A 12,024-nucleotide genomic window follows, 5' to 3' on the forward strand; every position below is an offset into this window, starting at 1 on the left:
AGATCTATTACTGATCGCCCGTCGCTGGGGCGGGCCGCCAGGCTGTGGTCATGACCACAGACTCTGGACAGGGAGCAGCCTCCTTCCCGGCAGTTGTACGGTCTAGTTGCTGTTTCTCAGTCACGTTGAGGCCGTCTTCTGGAAAAGCATAGAAGGACCGTCTTGCTACTTTCTGAAGGTATGCACTGTCACTCAGCTCCCCTAATGACCTTCAGGTGCCTCCCCAAGGTGACGCCCGGCGTGGAAAGCCCCACACGCCCCCTTTGGTTAAAACTCCGAGTTGGCAGTGTAGGGGTTCAGGCGCGGGCACTAGCCCTCTGGCGCTCATGGAAAGCGGGTGATGCTGGGGTGCAGGGTCGCTCGTGGGCCAGACTTTCCTTAGGGGCTGCACCTCCAGGGGGTTGCAGGAATTGCTTCTCAACCAGGCGCTCTCCATTCCATTGTCTTGTAACCCACCTGGGCGTCCTTGATACTAAGATGGGCTCTGCCCACTCGCAGGGGGCAGACTGTAGGGATGGGGGTGATGGACCCCAGGGGCTTAAAGAATCGGGGTCTTGGCAAGACTTGTCCTTGCCGGTCCTGGAGACCCAAGCAGAGGCGAGGAGAGGACTTGAGGCATCAGGAACACTGGGTTGGATGCCCGGCTCCGGACTCACATCCCACCTTTGGGAGGCTGCCTTGGGTCTGTCGGCACAGCCCCAGGGTTGGGCGTCCACCTCAGCTGGAAGGCACTGGCCACACCCCTGGCGACTGAGTGTCCTGGTGTCACCGAATCAAAGCACCACAGACTGGGGCGCTTCCACAATGGACGTTCATGTCTCAGTTCTGGAGGCCACAGGCCAAGACGCAGGCGTGGCAGGGCTGTCCCTCCCGAGGGCCAAGCAGATCTGTCCCAGCCCCTCTCCTAGATTCTGGTGGCTGCCGGCAATCTTCCGGGTTCCTTGGCTTGTAGAAGCATCACCTCGATCCCTGTCTTCATCTGCACATGAACTTCTGTCCGTGAGCGTGACTGCGTCCAAATTCCCCTCTTAATAAGTTCACTTGTCATGTTGGATTAGGGTCCGTCTACCCTAGGGACCTCACCTGAACTAACCACATCTGAAAACCCAGTCCCATTCTGAGGTTCTGTGGGTTTGGACTTCAACACAGGAACTCTGGGGGGCAAAGTTCAGCCCATCCACCCGTGGAGGCCAAGACCCCAAGGAAAGAAGGCGCTTCAGCATCTGGGCCTGGTCCGGCTGCTGGGTAATGCTCAGCTGAGTTTATCTTTCATAGATGCTGACATACTCTGAGACCCAATATTAGTTTCATAAACAACAGTTTCTTTCTTGCAAACTATACCCACAGGTCCCATTGACAATTCCAAGCGCTACCGCAGCCAGTCAGACGACAATGGTGCGAGGAACTTTATCTTCAGTATTTACTGTTGGGCTGGAACATTGCTCTGACTCCTCGGGGGCGATTCAGCACTCCCGTGGGAAATACGTGACTTAATTAAATTTTCTAATTGAATTGCTATCAGCTTTCCTGCAAGACTGCACACAAAAAAGTTCTTCCAGATTCCAGCCCTGCTTGTATTACCCACAAAAAGACCGCCTTTAAATTGTTGCTAAGAAAGGAAAGGAAAAGGGGAGAAGTTGCCAAATTTTTACGGTTCACCTAACTGGAAAGCTGACAGTTTTGCTGGCTCCACAGTCGCTGGAATAACGGACAAGGGAGACTGCGCTTGATGGGACCTTGACACGGGAAAGATGGAATTTATGGAACCGGGAAATTAGGGGGTCCCCTCGCGCCCTCCTCCAGGGATTCGCTTCAAGGCTCCTTTTGGTAAGAGCTTCTCGGGACTTTTAACACTGCAAATGGCTCCTTTGAAGGAGGCCCTTGTGTTTCTAGAAACTTCTGCTGACAGAACTCCCGCTGGCGACGTTCTCGTTGAACACTCCACCTTTCCAAACCCAGCCAGGAAGCCCTCTGCATGCATTAAAACATGTTTGAAAATTGTGAATTATAAACAACATGCAGGAAAGTGCTTGAAACGTCAGTGAACAGACACATTAACGATCACAGAATGAACACCTGCCCCCAGGACCCCCTCACGTCCCTCAGGCCCCCACCAGGCCACCTCCTCTCGCCTCCCACAGCGGTCCCCTGCGCGGCTGTACACGCAGTCTGAGCTGTCCACGTCTGGACTCACAGTCTGCACTTTCCTGCCTGGGTGCCCGCCCTCTTTCCCTCGATGTGTGTCTGTGAGATTTACCCATCCTGTTGCTTTGCTCATTTGTGCTGCTGTATAGAAATTCACTGTATGGACCCACCACCAGGCACTTATCCAACGTAATGAGGACGAGCGTTTGGGTTCTTTTCAGGTTTATCAAATTCTGGTGCAGAGCTGATGGTACAAATGTGTACACACTTCCGTTGGGCTTGTACCTAAAACCGGCAGCACAGTAAAGACGACACTTTGGTCTTTGCCCTCTGTTCCTGACACAGAGCTCTCAAAACCAATCTCCGCAGTGATGGGCTGACAGAAGCATTTTACCCAGAGCTCCTAGGCCCCTAGGAATCTCCTGGGCAAGAGAGCATCTTTTGCTCTAGTGAGTTGACTCTGGGTGGGCTCCTGGAGGGGGCTGGCCACCAGAAAGCCTAAAGCCATGATTAGAAGCTTGGAGCTCTCAGACCCACGCCCCATCCTCTGGGGAGAGGGGAGGGGCTGGAGGTCGAGTTAATCGATCATGCCTACGTGATGAAACCTCCATAAAAATCCCTAAACTCTGGGGTGTGGAGAGCTCCGAGGTTGGTGAACACGTCCATGTGCCAGGAGGGTGGCACACCCCATCGCCACAGGGATAGAAGCGCCTGCACTTGAGATCCTTCCAGACTTCGCCCTAAGTAACTCTTCATCTGATGCTCCTTTATAATATTGGATATTATAAAGGAACCATGCTGATGGTTCCTTTATAATATCCTTCATGGTAAACCAGGAATAGTAAGTGAGTGTTGCCCCGAGTTCTGTGACCCATCGTAGCAAATTATTGAACTGAGGTGGGGGTCGTGGGAACCGAGCCGGGCGGAAGCGAGTAACCTGGAGACCCACCACTTGTAACTGACGCCCGAAGGGGGGCGGGCTTTTGGGACTGAACCCTGAACATGCGGGGTCTGCGCTGACTCCGGGCTGCGAGTGTCAGAACTGAATTAAATTAGAGAGCACCCAGCTGGTGTCCACGGAAAGTCAGAGAACCGGCTGGGGTGGAAAACCTACCCCTTTGGTGTCAGAAGTGTGAGAAGAGGAATGGTTTTCCTTTCAACCAGGCAAACGTATATTCAGCTTCCAATGAAAACGCCCGTTGTTGCTAGAGAGGCTGCACCATTCCGCACGCCCCCAAGAGCACATGGTGACTCCAGCTTCTGCACATTCTCACCGATATTTGGTACTTCCAGTCTTTCTAAGGTTGGCCATTCTGGTGGATTTTCGGCTTTAATCCGCATTGCCCTGCTGAGGTCCTCACACTGATCCACACACGGGCTCTTGTCTTTGGAGGACAGCCTGTGTTCTTTTTTCTTCTATCATTAGGTTATCTGTCTTTCTGTAGAGATTTGAGGCTCTCTTTATATATTCTGGATGTGCCTCCTTTGTCAGACATTAAGGGTCACAAATATCCTCTCTCCAGCTCTGGCTTATCTTTTCACTTTCTTAAGTATGTGCTCTGATGAGTACATTCTTATTTGTAACCAGGTCCAGTCATCGACCTGCCCTGGATACCCCGTGGTTCATGGGTTGTGTATAAGGAAGCTTCCTCCACACATCACTCCTATATTCTCTTCCATTTGTTTGGTTTGTCTTGAACACTCAGATTTACAGTCCACCCGGAATTGATCTTGGGTGTGGAGTGTGGTACAGGGTCACTTTGCATTTTCCCCTTAAGGGTACTCGACTGGCCCAGCATCACTTATCGAAGAGACAGTCCTTACCCACTATTCTAAGCAGGGCTTAGCAGGCTTTCTGTTAAAGGGTCAGAGAGTTAAATATTTTAGGCTTTGTAGGCCAAGAAGCAAAGTCGAGGATATTAATACAGGCACTTATACAACCATTTAAAAATACAGAAACCATTCTTAGCTTTCAGGCCATCAAAAGGCAGGTGGCAGGTCAGACGCGACCTGTGGGCTGTAGCTTTCTGGCCTTTGCCATCTGGCGCCACTCAAATCAAGTGTCGGTACCGTGTGCATCTGACAAGGTTCATCCAATTGTGTACGTGAAGTGGGTGAACTGTGGTGAATAAGAGTTAAACCTCCACGAAGACGATTTTTTAAAACATTAAGTACTTTTTCTGGGCTTGCTATTCTGTTCCATTTGTTTTGCTCTCAAACGACACCATTTAATTCCTGTAGTTCAGTGGTTCTCCGATGGGGCGGTTTTGCCCCTGGGGAGCATTTGGCAATGACCGGAGACAGCTTTGGGTGCAAGCGGGGTTGCTGGGGCGCTGCTGGCCTCTAGCGGGTGGGGGCCGGGGATGCTGCTGAACACCCCACAGTGCACAGGGCGGCCCATGTTGGGCCCCACGTGCCAGTAGTGGTGTGCTTTCCTTGTAGTCTTGATGCCTGAAACACCAGGTCCTCGCATCTTTGTGTGCTTCCAGGTTATTCTTGGCCCCTTGTATTTCTATTTAAAAATTTAAAGTCAGCTCTTAACCCTTCTATAGACAAGCAAAGAAAAAACATGCTGGGATTTTTGTTGGGATTGTGTTGAATCTATGGAAACCTTTGGGTAGAACTGACACCCTCTCTTATGTTATGAGCAGGGCACATCCCTCTATTTTTAAAGATCTTTAATTGTTCTCAGTAATATGTAAGGGTCTTGAAAATTTTTTGTTAGGTTTATAATTTTTTTTTTTTTGCGGTAAGTGGGCCTCTCACTGTTGTGGCCTCTCCCGTTGCGGAGCACAGGCTCCGGACGCGCAGGCTCAGCGGCCATGGCTCACGGGCCCAGCCACTCCGTGGCATGTGGGATCTTCCCAGACCGGGATACGAACCCGCGTCCCCCGCATCGGCAGGCGGACTCTCAACCGCTGCGCCACCAGGGAAGCCCTAACTATAATTTTTAATGCTCTTGTAATTGGTATCTGGTTCAGATTTTATTTTCTAACTATTTACTCCTGGTCTGTAGAGGTGCAATTGCTTTTATATCCAGCGCCTTTGCTAAACTAACATCATTCATTAATTCCAGTTACTTATCTACAGATTATTTCGGATTTTCTACATTCACAATTATATAAGCTACACATTAACGCTAGTTCTATTTATTCCAATTTCTTTTTCTTGCCTCACCTCACTGGCTTGAAGCTCTGGCGTGTAATGTAAGAGTGTCCTTGTCCTATTTCTGATGTCAAGGAAGGCTTCGAATATTCCGACTGTAGACTGAATGTTTGCTGTGGACACCCTTTGTGAGATTAAGAATGGTCTCTTCTTTTCCTAACTTGTTGAATATTTTCATCCTGAATGAAGTTAAATTTAACAGGCAGTATTCAGATGATCACGTGATGTTTACTCTTTATTCTGTGTTGACCTACTTGGATTAACTTTTAAGTGTTAAACCAAATCTCGCATTCTTGGAACAGACGAATGTGGCCATTATACATCCCATGTAAACATGGCTGAATTTGAGTGTGTTAATATTTTGCTTCGGCTTTTTCCCATCTGTTTATGAGTGGACTGGCACGTAATGACCCTTTCTCTCACTGTTCTTTCAAGATTCGTGCTGGCTTTGGGCAAGGTTCTTGCTGGTTTCAGCATGGTGCCCATTTGGTTGGGGAAGTGATCGCTCTTGTAAGATGAGTTTTAACTCCTTACAGCTTGGTTACAACTTACCAGTGGAGCCATCCTGGTGTGGGTATTTTTTTGTGATAAAAATTTGAATTAAAATTTTGTTCATAATAATAAAACAGTTCAGATTTTCCTTTCATGTTAGTTTTGGTAAATTTTATATTCTAGAATGTTATCCATTTCACGTATATTTTCAAATATATTGGTATAAATTGTACATAATGCCCGCAAATGACCTTTCTAATGTCTGTGCGATTGGTCGTGACGTCCCCTTTCCATTCCAGATAGAGATTATTTGCAGGTTTTTTTTTCTTCCTGAGTCTACAGTTCAGTAAAGAACCAACTTTTGTCTTTGTTGATTCTATTATTTTCTGTTTCATTATCTTCTCCTTTGTGTGGAAACACGTGTTTCATTTCCTGTTCTTTTTATAATTTCTTGAGATGAACGCTAACATCACTGATTTTCGGCCTTCTTTATCTTCTAACGTACGTAGGTAAGGCTACGCGTTTCTATCTGGTGTGGCTTCAGCTACATCCAGCTAGTTTATTACTCAGTTCAGAATATTCCCTCACTTCCACGTGATTTCTTTCCTACCCGAGGGTTAATAAGAAGGCACTTACTTAACCTCCAAATCTATGGGGATTTTTCAGTTATTTTCTTTGTTATCGATCTCTAGCTTAACTGCTCTGAGGTAAGAACACAAACTATGTTTGACTCTAAACTTTGGAAGCGCGTTGAATTTTGCTTGAAGGCTCAGCCTATGGCTAAATTTGGTAAATGTTCTGAGTACACTTGAAAAGAATCTGTTTTAGCAGCGGTCGGTTTCTGTGTTTTACGTACATCTCACTAAGGTCAGACTTCTTAAGTCTGTGCTCCGAATCGTCTATTTCCTTCCTGATATTTTGTCTGCTTGTTCTGTTACTTACTCAGAGATAGTTGTTAAGATTTACCATTGATCGTATACTTATTTATTTCTCCTTTTAGTTCTATCAATTTTTGCTCAAATATTTTGAAGTCATATTACAAGTGCACACAAATTTGATTCTTACGGTAACAGAGCCCTTGTCACCAACTTCCTTTTGATTCGTATTTGCACGGTATTTCCCTCCCTATGCTTTTACTTTCAACTTTCTCTATCCTTATACTTTTTTTTTCGACATCTTTATTGGAGTATAATTGCTTTACAACGGCGTGTTAGTTTCTGCTTTATAACAAAGTGAATCAGCTGTACGTATACATATGTCCCCATATCTCCTCCCTCTTGCGTCTCCCTCCCACCCTCCCTATCCCACCCCTCTAGGTGGTCACAAAGCACCGAGCTGATCTCCCTGTGCTATGCGGCTGCTTCCCACTAGCTATCGGTTTTACGTTTGGTAGCGTATATATGTCCATGCCACTCTCTCACTTTGTCCCAGCTCACCCTTCCCCCTCCCCGTGTCCTCAAGTCCATTCTCTAGTAGGTCTGCGTCTTTATTCCCATCCTGTCCCTAGGTTCTTCATGACCATTTTTTTTTTAAGATTCCATGTATGTGTTAGCATACGGTATTTGCTTTTTATCCTTATAATTTTTAGATGCATCTTTTGTAAGCTGCATATAGTCGGATTTTAAAAAATATAACCTGTCAATTTTCTTTTAATTATGAATGAATCTATTTTCAATTATTATAATTAATAATATATTTGTAAATCTACCATCCTACTCAAAGACAAATATCTCATCTATTCTATCATTTCACTTTTCTTTCCTTGCATTTTTTTGGATTGATAAGTTTTATTATTCTATTTTCCATCTATTATGTTAGAACTTAATCCTATGACTATTTTTTATTGTTTCAGAAGCATGTTTATTTGAAAATTCACATTGATTACCGGGGAAAATGACAAATTATGTTATTTAAGGGTGTTTTAAAAAATACTGCCTAAATATGAAGACTAAAAAGGTGACAATAACAAGAAATACATCTAGAATGGAGGGAGAATTTAGCTGTCCCCTGCCCAGTGCTGTGTTGCTAATACTAAATTATCCAGCTATAGCATAAGATCTTCATATACGGTAGTGTTAGAATTATATGAAAATTCCAAGAGAAATAAATATCTGTTTTTATAATAGATACATTTTTATCAATTTAGTGCTAGTTTAGACACTATGTAGACGTTAGGTAACTCCTGAAGTTAAGATTTACTTTTGGACCTAGACTATGGTCAATCGTGGTCAGTGTTTCATATGCACCTTAAAGTAAGGTATCCATCACTATGGCTCTTAATGATGTGTCTCATCCAAGTATAATATTAGTTTGATATTTCCATCGTCTTCCAGGACAACACAAGCATCCTAGATCCCTTTGACTCCATTTATCCTTTCTCAAAATCTATGCCATTCTTGTCATGAATTTGAGTCCTCTTGTTTACATCCCACAAAACATTACCTGTAATTATACACTGGTATTTTCCCATCTACTTAATCTTCTCATTCTTGGTTTTCTACTTCAAATCATCTTATTTTTGCCTGAAGAACACAACTTGTGACAGATTCTTTCAGTTTTTATTTGTTTAAAAATGTCTTTATTCACCTTTACTCTGTGAATGACATTTTACTGAATAATAGAATTCTATTTTCTTTAGCACTTTAAAAAATATCATTCCATCGTCTTCTAACCTCCATAGTTCCTGTTGAGAAGTCAGTATCACATCGAATTATTCCTCTTTCAAAGAAACTCTGTCTTTTCTATTTGCTTCCAAGATTTTCTCCTTGACTTTTGCTTTCAACTATTTTACCTTAAAATGCCTATTGTGGACTGTGTCCTCCCAAAATTCTTTTGTTGGAACCCTATCTCCCGATGGGATGATATTAGGAGGTGAGGCCTTTCGGGGGTGATTTGGATTAAGGGAGGTCATCAGGATGGAGTCTCCATGACAGGATTAGTGTCCTTACAGGAGTTGTGAGTGAGCTGGCCTCCTGTCTTTGCTCTCTGCCATGTGAGGATATGAGTCTGAAGGCAGCAATCTGGAAGAGGGCCCTCATGGGAACCTGACCCTGTGCCACTCTGATTCAGACCTCCAGCCTCCAGAAGAGTGAGAAATGAATTTCTAGTTTGTAAGCCCCCCAGTCTATGGTGTTTTGTTATAGCCTATTGAATGGACTAAGAAAGTGCCTAAGTGCAGTTTTCTTTATATTTATCCTGTTTAGAGTTCATAGGGCTTTTTGAATCTATGCCTGGATGTCTGTTGCCAGTTTTGGAATATTTTCTGCCGATATTTTTTCATATATTACTTTTGCTCCATTTTATCTCTCCCCCTCATATTCCAAACATACTCATGTTAGAACTTCTTACCATTTCCCCAATATCTCTTACTCTTTCCTTTGTGTTTTCTCTCTGGATATCTCCTTACACTTTGGCCTGAATATTTCTTCTGATGTTTTTTGCTTCATTAATCTTCTCTTCAACTGTGTCTAATCTGCAGATATATCTGTCCATTGAGCTCTTAATTTTGTTTGTTATATTTTTCAGTCCTAAACTGCCCAATTAATTCTTTTTTCATCTTCCAATCCTCTGTCAAAATCTTGCATTTAATGTGCTCAAAGACAGTGAGCATAATTATGATAAAATCTGTGTCTGATAACTCTTATTACCTGGAGCCCTGTGGGTCTTTGATTATCATCTGCTCCTCCTCTTGATTTTTATTTACCTCGTTTTGTCCCTCCAGTCATTTTCGGTTGAGTGCTGGACATTGTATATAAAAGGAGATGTAATCTGAGGTCTGGTATATGATACCTTCCACTGGAGAAGAGTTACGTTTGCTTCTGGCCAGTGACCAAGGACACCAGCAATCTGGCATCACCTTAACCCATTTACACAGAGTGACATTATTCAAAGGTTGGCACTGGTCTCTGTAAGGGCACATCAACTGAGTGACCCGGCGTCCCACACAGACCCTCCTCCCTGTCCCCCCGGCACCACCCTGGTGAGGGCCCAGCGGCCATGATGAGCACGTGATGCAGAGGGCTGGGACCATGCCAACGACAGCAATAAGAGCAACTATGTTTTGCCTCTTTGGGGACAGGGCTCTCATAGAGCCTGCACCCTGCCTGACCTCACATAATCTCACATAATCCTCTCAACAACCCTTGGATAGGATGTAGGTAACACAGCTGTCCCATTTTCGAGAGCAGTAAACCTCAGAGAGGTTGTATGCTTGTCCTAGAACGTCAGCCAGTAAGCTGGAGAAGCCTTGATTCAAACTGACAATCCAGGGCAGCCAGGCTCCGTTACGATGCCGGGCTCAGCTGTCCCTAGAAAGTCGTTTTTTCACTCCTTTCCAGAACATCGGTTCTCCCATGCAGCAAAGAGGTTGCAGTCACGTGATTCTGTTTCCCCACCTGTAAAGTGGGGACAGTGACAGCGCCCACTTCTGGAGATGTTGTGAGGATCAATGTGGACGCACTTAGGGCAGGGTCTAGGTGGGGTCCTAGAAAGTCAGGGCAGGGCTCTTTGGATTTGAAGAAGGAGGAAGCAGGGAGCCATCAGCAATGAAGGGGACATGAAATAAACAGGGAAGGACTGGGTCAGATGGGCTGCAGAGACTCTGCCCACCACCTACAGGGTCATGTTTCATGTGCTCAGGGTGTAACCCCACAAAGTCAGCCCCAAGGATGCTCTGGGCCTGGGATGTGGAATCTGCAGATCGGGTGCTTCTCGGGCCTGCCTGCTGTGGGGCTGGAGGTTCACGTGTCCTAAGGACTAACTGAAGTCACCCTTTTTGGAGGATTAGGGGATTAACTGCATCAGAAATTGCTTCATTACCATGCCTGACAAAAGGTGTCGTTATTTTTATCTTCTTTTTACTTTTTTCAAGTTGTTTTGCTGTGGACCATCCTCAAAGTCGTTACTGAACTTGTTACAGTATCGCTTCTGTATTACGTCTTGGTCTCTTGGCCGTGAGGCACGTGGGATCCTAGCTCCCCAACCAGGGATCAAACCCACACCCCCTGCATTGAAAGGCAAAGTCTCAACCACTGGACCGCCGGGGAAGTCCCTATATTTTTAATTAATGTCTTTTATCTGAGGCCATCCACGGGCGTTAGGGAGCCCTACTCCTTGCCCACAAGGCGCAGTTCTTGCATCACAGTCAGGGATGTAAGCCTTCCCACTGCTGCCCCTGGCCTGGCTGCCGACAGGGAGGGGCCCCTGCGTGGGCCATGCTGCCCTCTCACCAGGGTGTGATTTGTCATGGTCATTCGGGAAGGAATGGAAAACCACATCCATCTGTCTCAGGGTTTTCAACATCCCCAAGGTGAGGCTCACGATCTGGGGGGCGCCCGTTAGAAGCGTGTTTCAACACCTGGTTCAGCACACCCACGAGGGCACTCAGGACGTCCTTCCCAACGGGGTCAGCTCACCACCAAGATAAGGCTATCCACCGAGTCACCACTTTCCCTTTTCTCACCAAAACCACCTCTATGTTGTTTAACGAGACACATGAAACACAGCCCCTGTTTACCAAAGTGGGTTCCTCGGAACACCTGCCTTGTAAGATGTCCCATTAAGAAGGTTCCTTGGTCAAATAGGTTTGGGGAAACTTGCAGACTGTCTCCCACTGAGGTTCACTGAGCCCTTTAGTCCTGTGAGGTTCTGGGCAAATTTGCAGAAAGGGATCTGGTCAACTTGGTCTAACCCTCTACTTCCCTCGAACCCTTTTCTGAGGGAATACCCACAAATGCTGTCCCCGATGGCCTGTCCTGCTTTAACCAGTGTGTTTCTTTTGCTGGTGAACCCACACACATCATAACACTGATGACCCTGAGGCCTCCTGTTGACTGTAAGGGCATCTCCCTCCCCACGGGTCCACCCTTCATGTAGGTAGACGTGTGTAGCTGGACCCGTCATGCAGGTCAGCTGGGCAGCAACTTCTCTGCTGACCGGGGAGCCCTCACGCGGAGGCCAACGCAGCTGCCGAAACACGGGACGGGCAGAGGTAAGCAGACCTGGTCCCCCTCAGACACGGGAAACCTAGTGTGGGGATTTCTGGGGGCTGAGGGGTCTGGTCCCGGATTCCTGGGGCCTGTGGGGCTGAGAGGCCTTTCAGGACCAGGGGAAGTGAATTCACCCCTCCTGTCCGGTCAACAGGGCCACGCAACCGAGTCAGAGGTGAAGCTGGAGGGAGGGCTGCAGAGGCCGGTGATAGTGGCTGGTGTGTGTCTACGTGTA

General features: G+C 46.3%; 1 protein-coding gene across 6 annotated transcripts in view; it reads right to left on the reverse strand.

Moving 5' to 3' along the window:
* Nucleotides 1–12,024, reverse strand: part of CDH4 (cadherin 4) — a 573,059-nt gene that overhangs the window by 142,881 nt on the left and 418,154 nt on the right. The window lies entirely within an intron of this gene.

Source organism: Neophocaena asiaeorientalis, unplaced genomic scaffold (assembly GCF_003031525.2).
Source record: "Neophocaena asiaeorientalis asiaeorientalis breed wild unplaced genomic scaffold, Neophocaena_asiaeorientalis_V1.1 scaffold606, whole genome shotgun sequence".
NCBI lineage: Eukaryota > Metazoa > Chordata > Mammalia > Artiodactyla > Phocoenidae > Neophocaena > Neophocaena asiaeorientalis.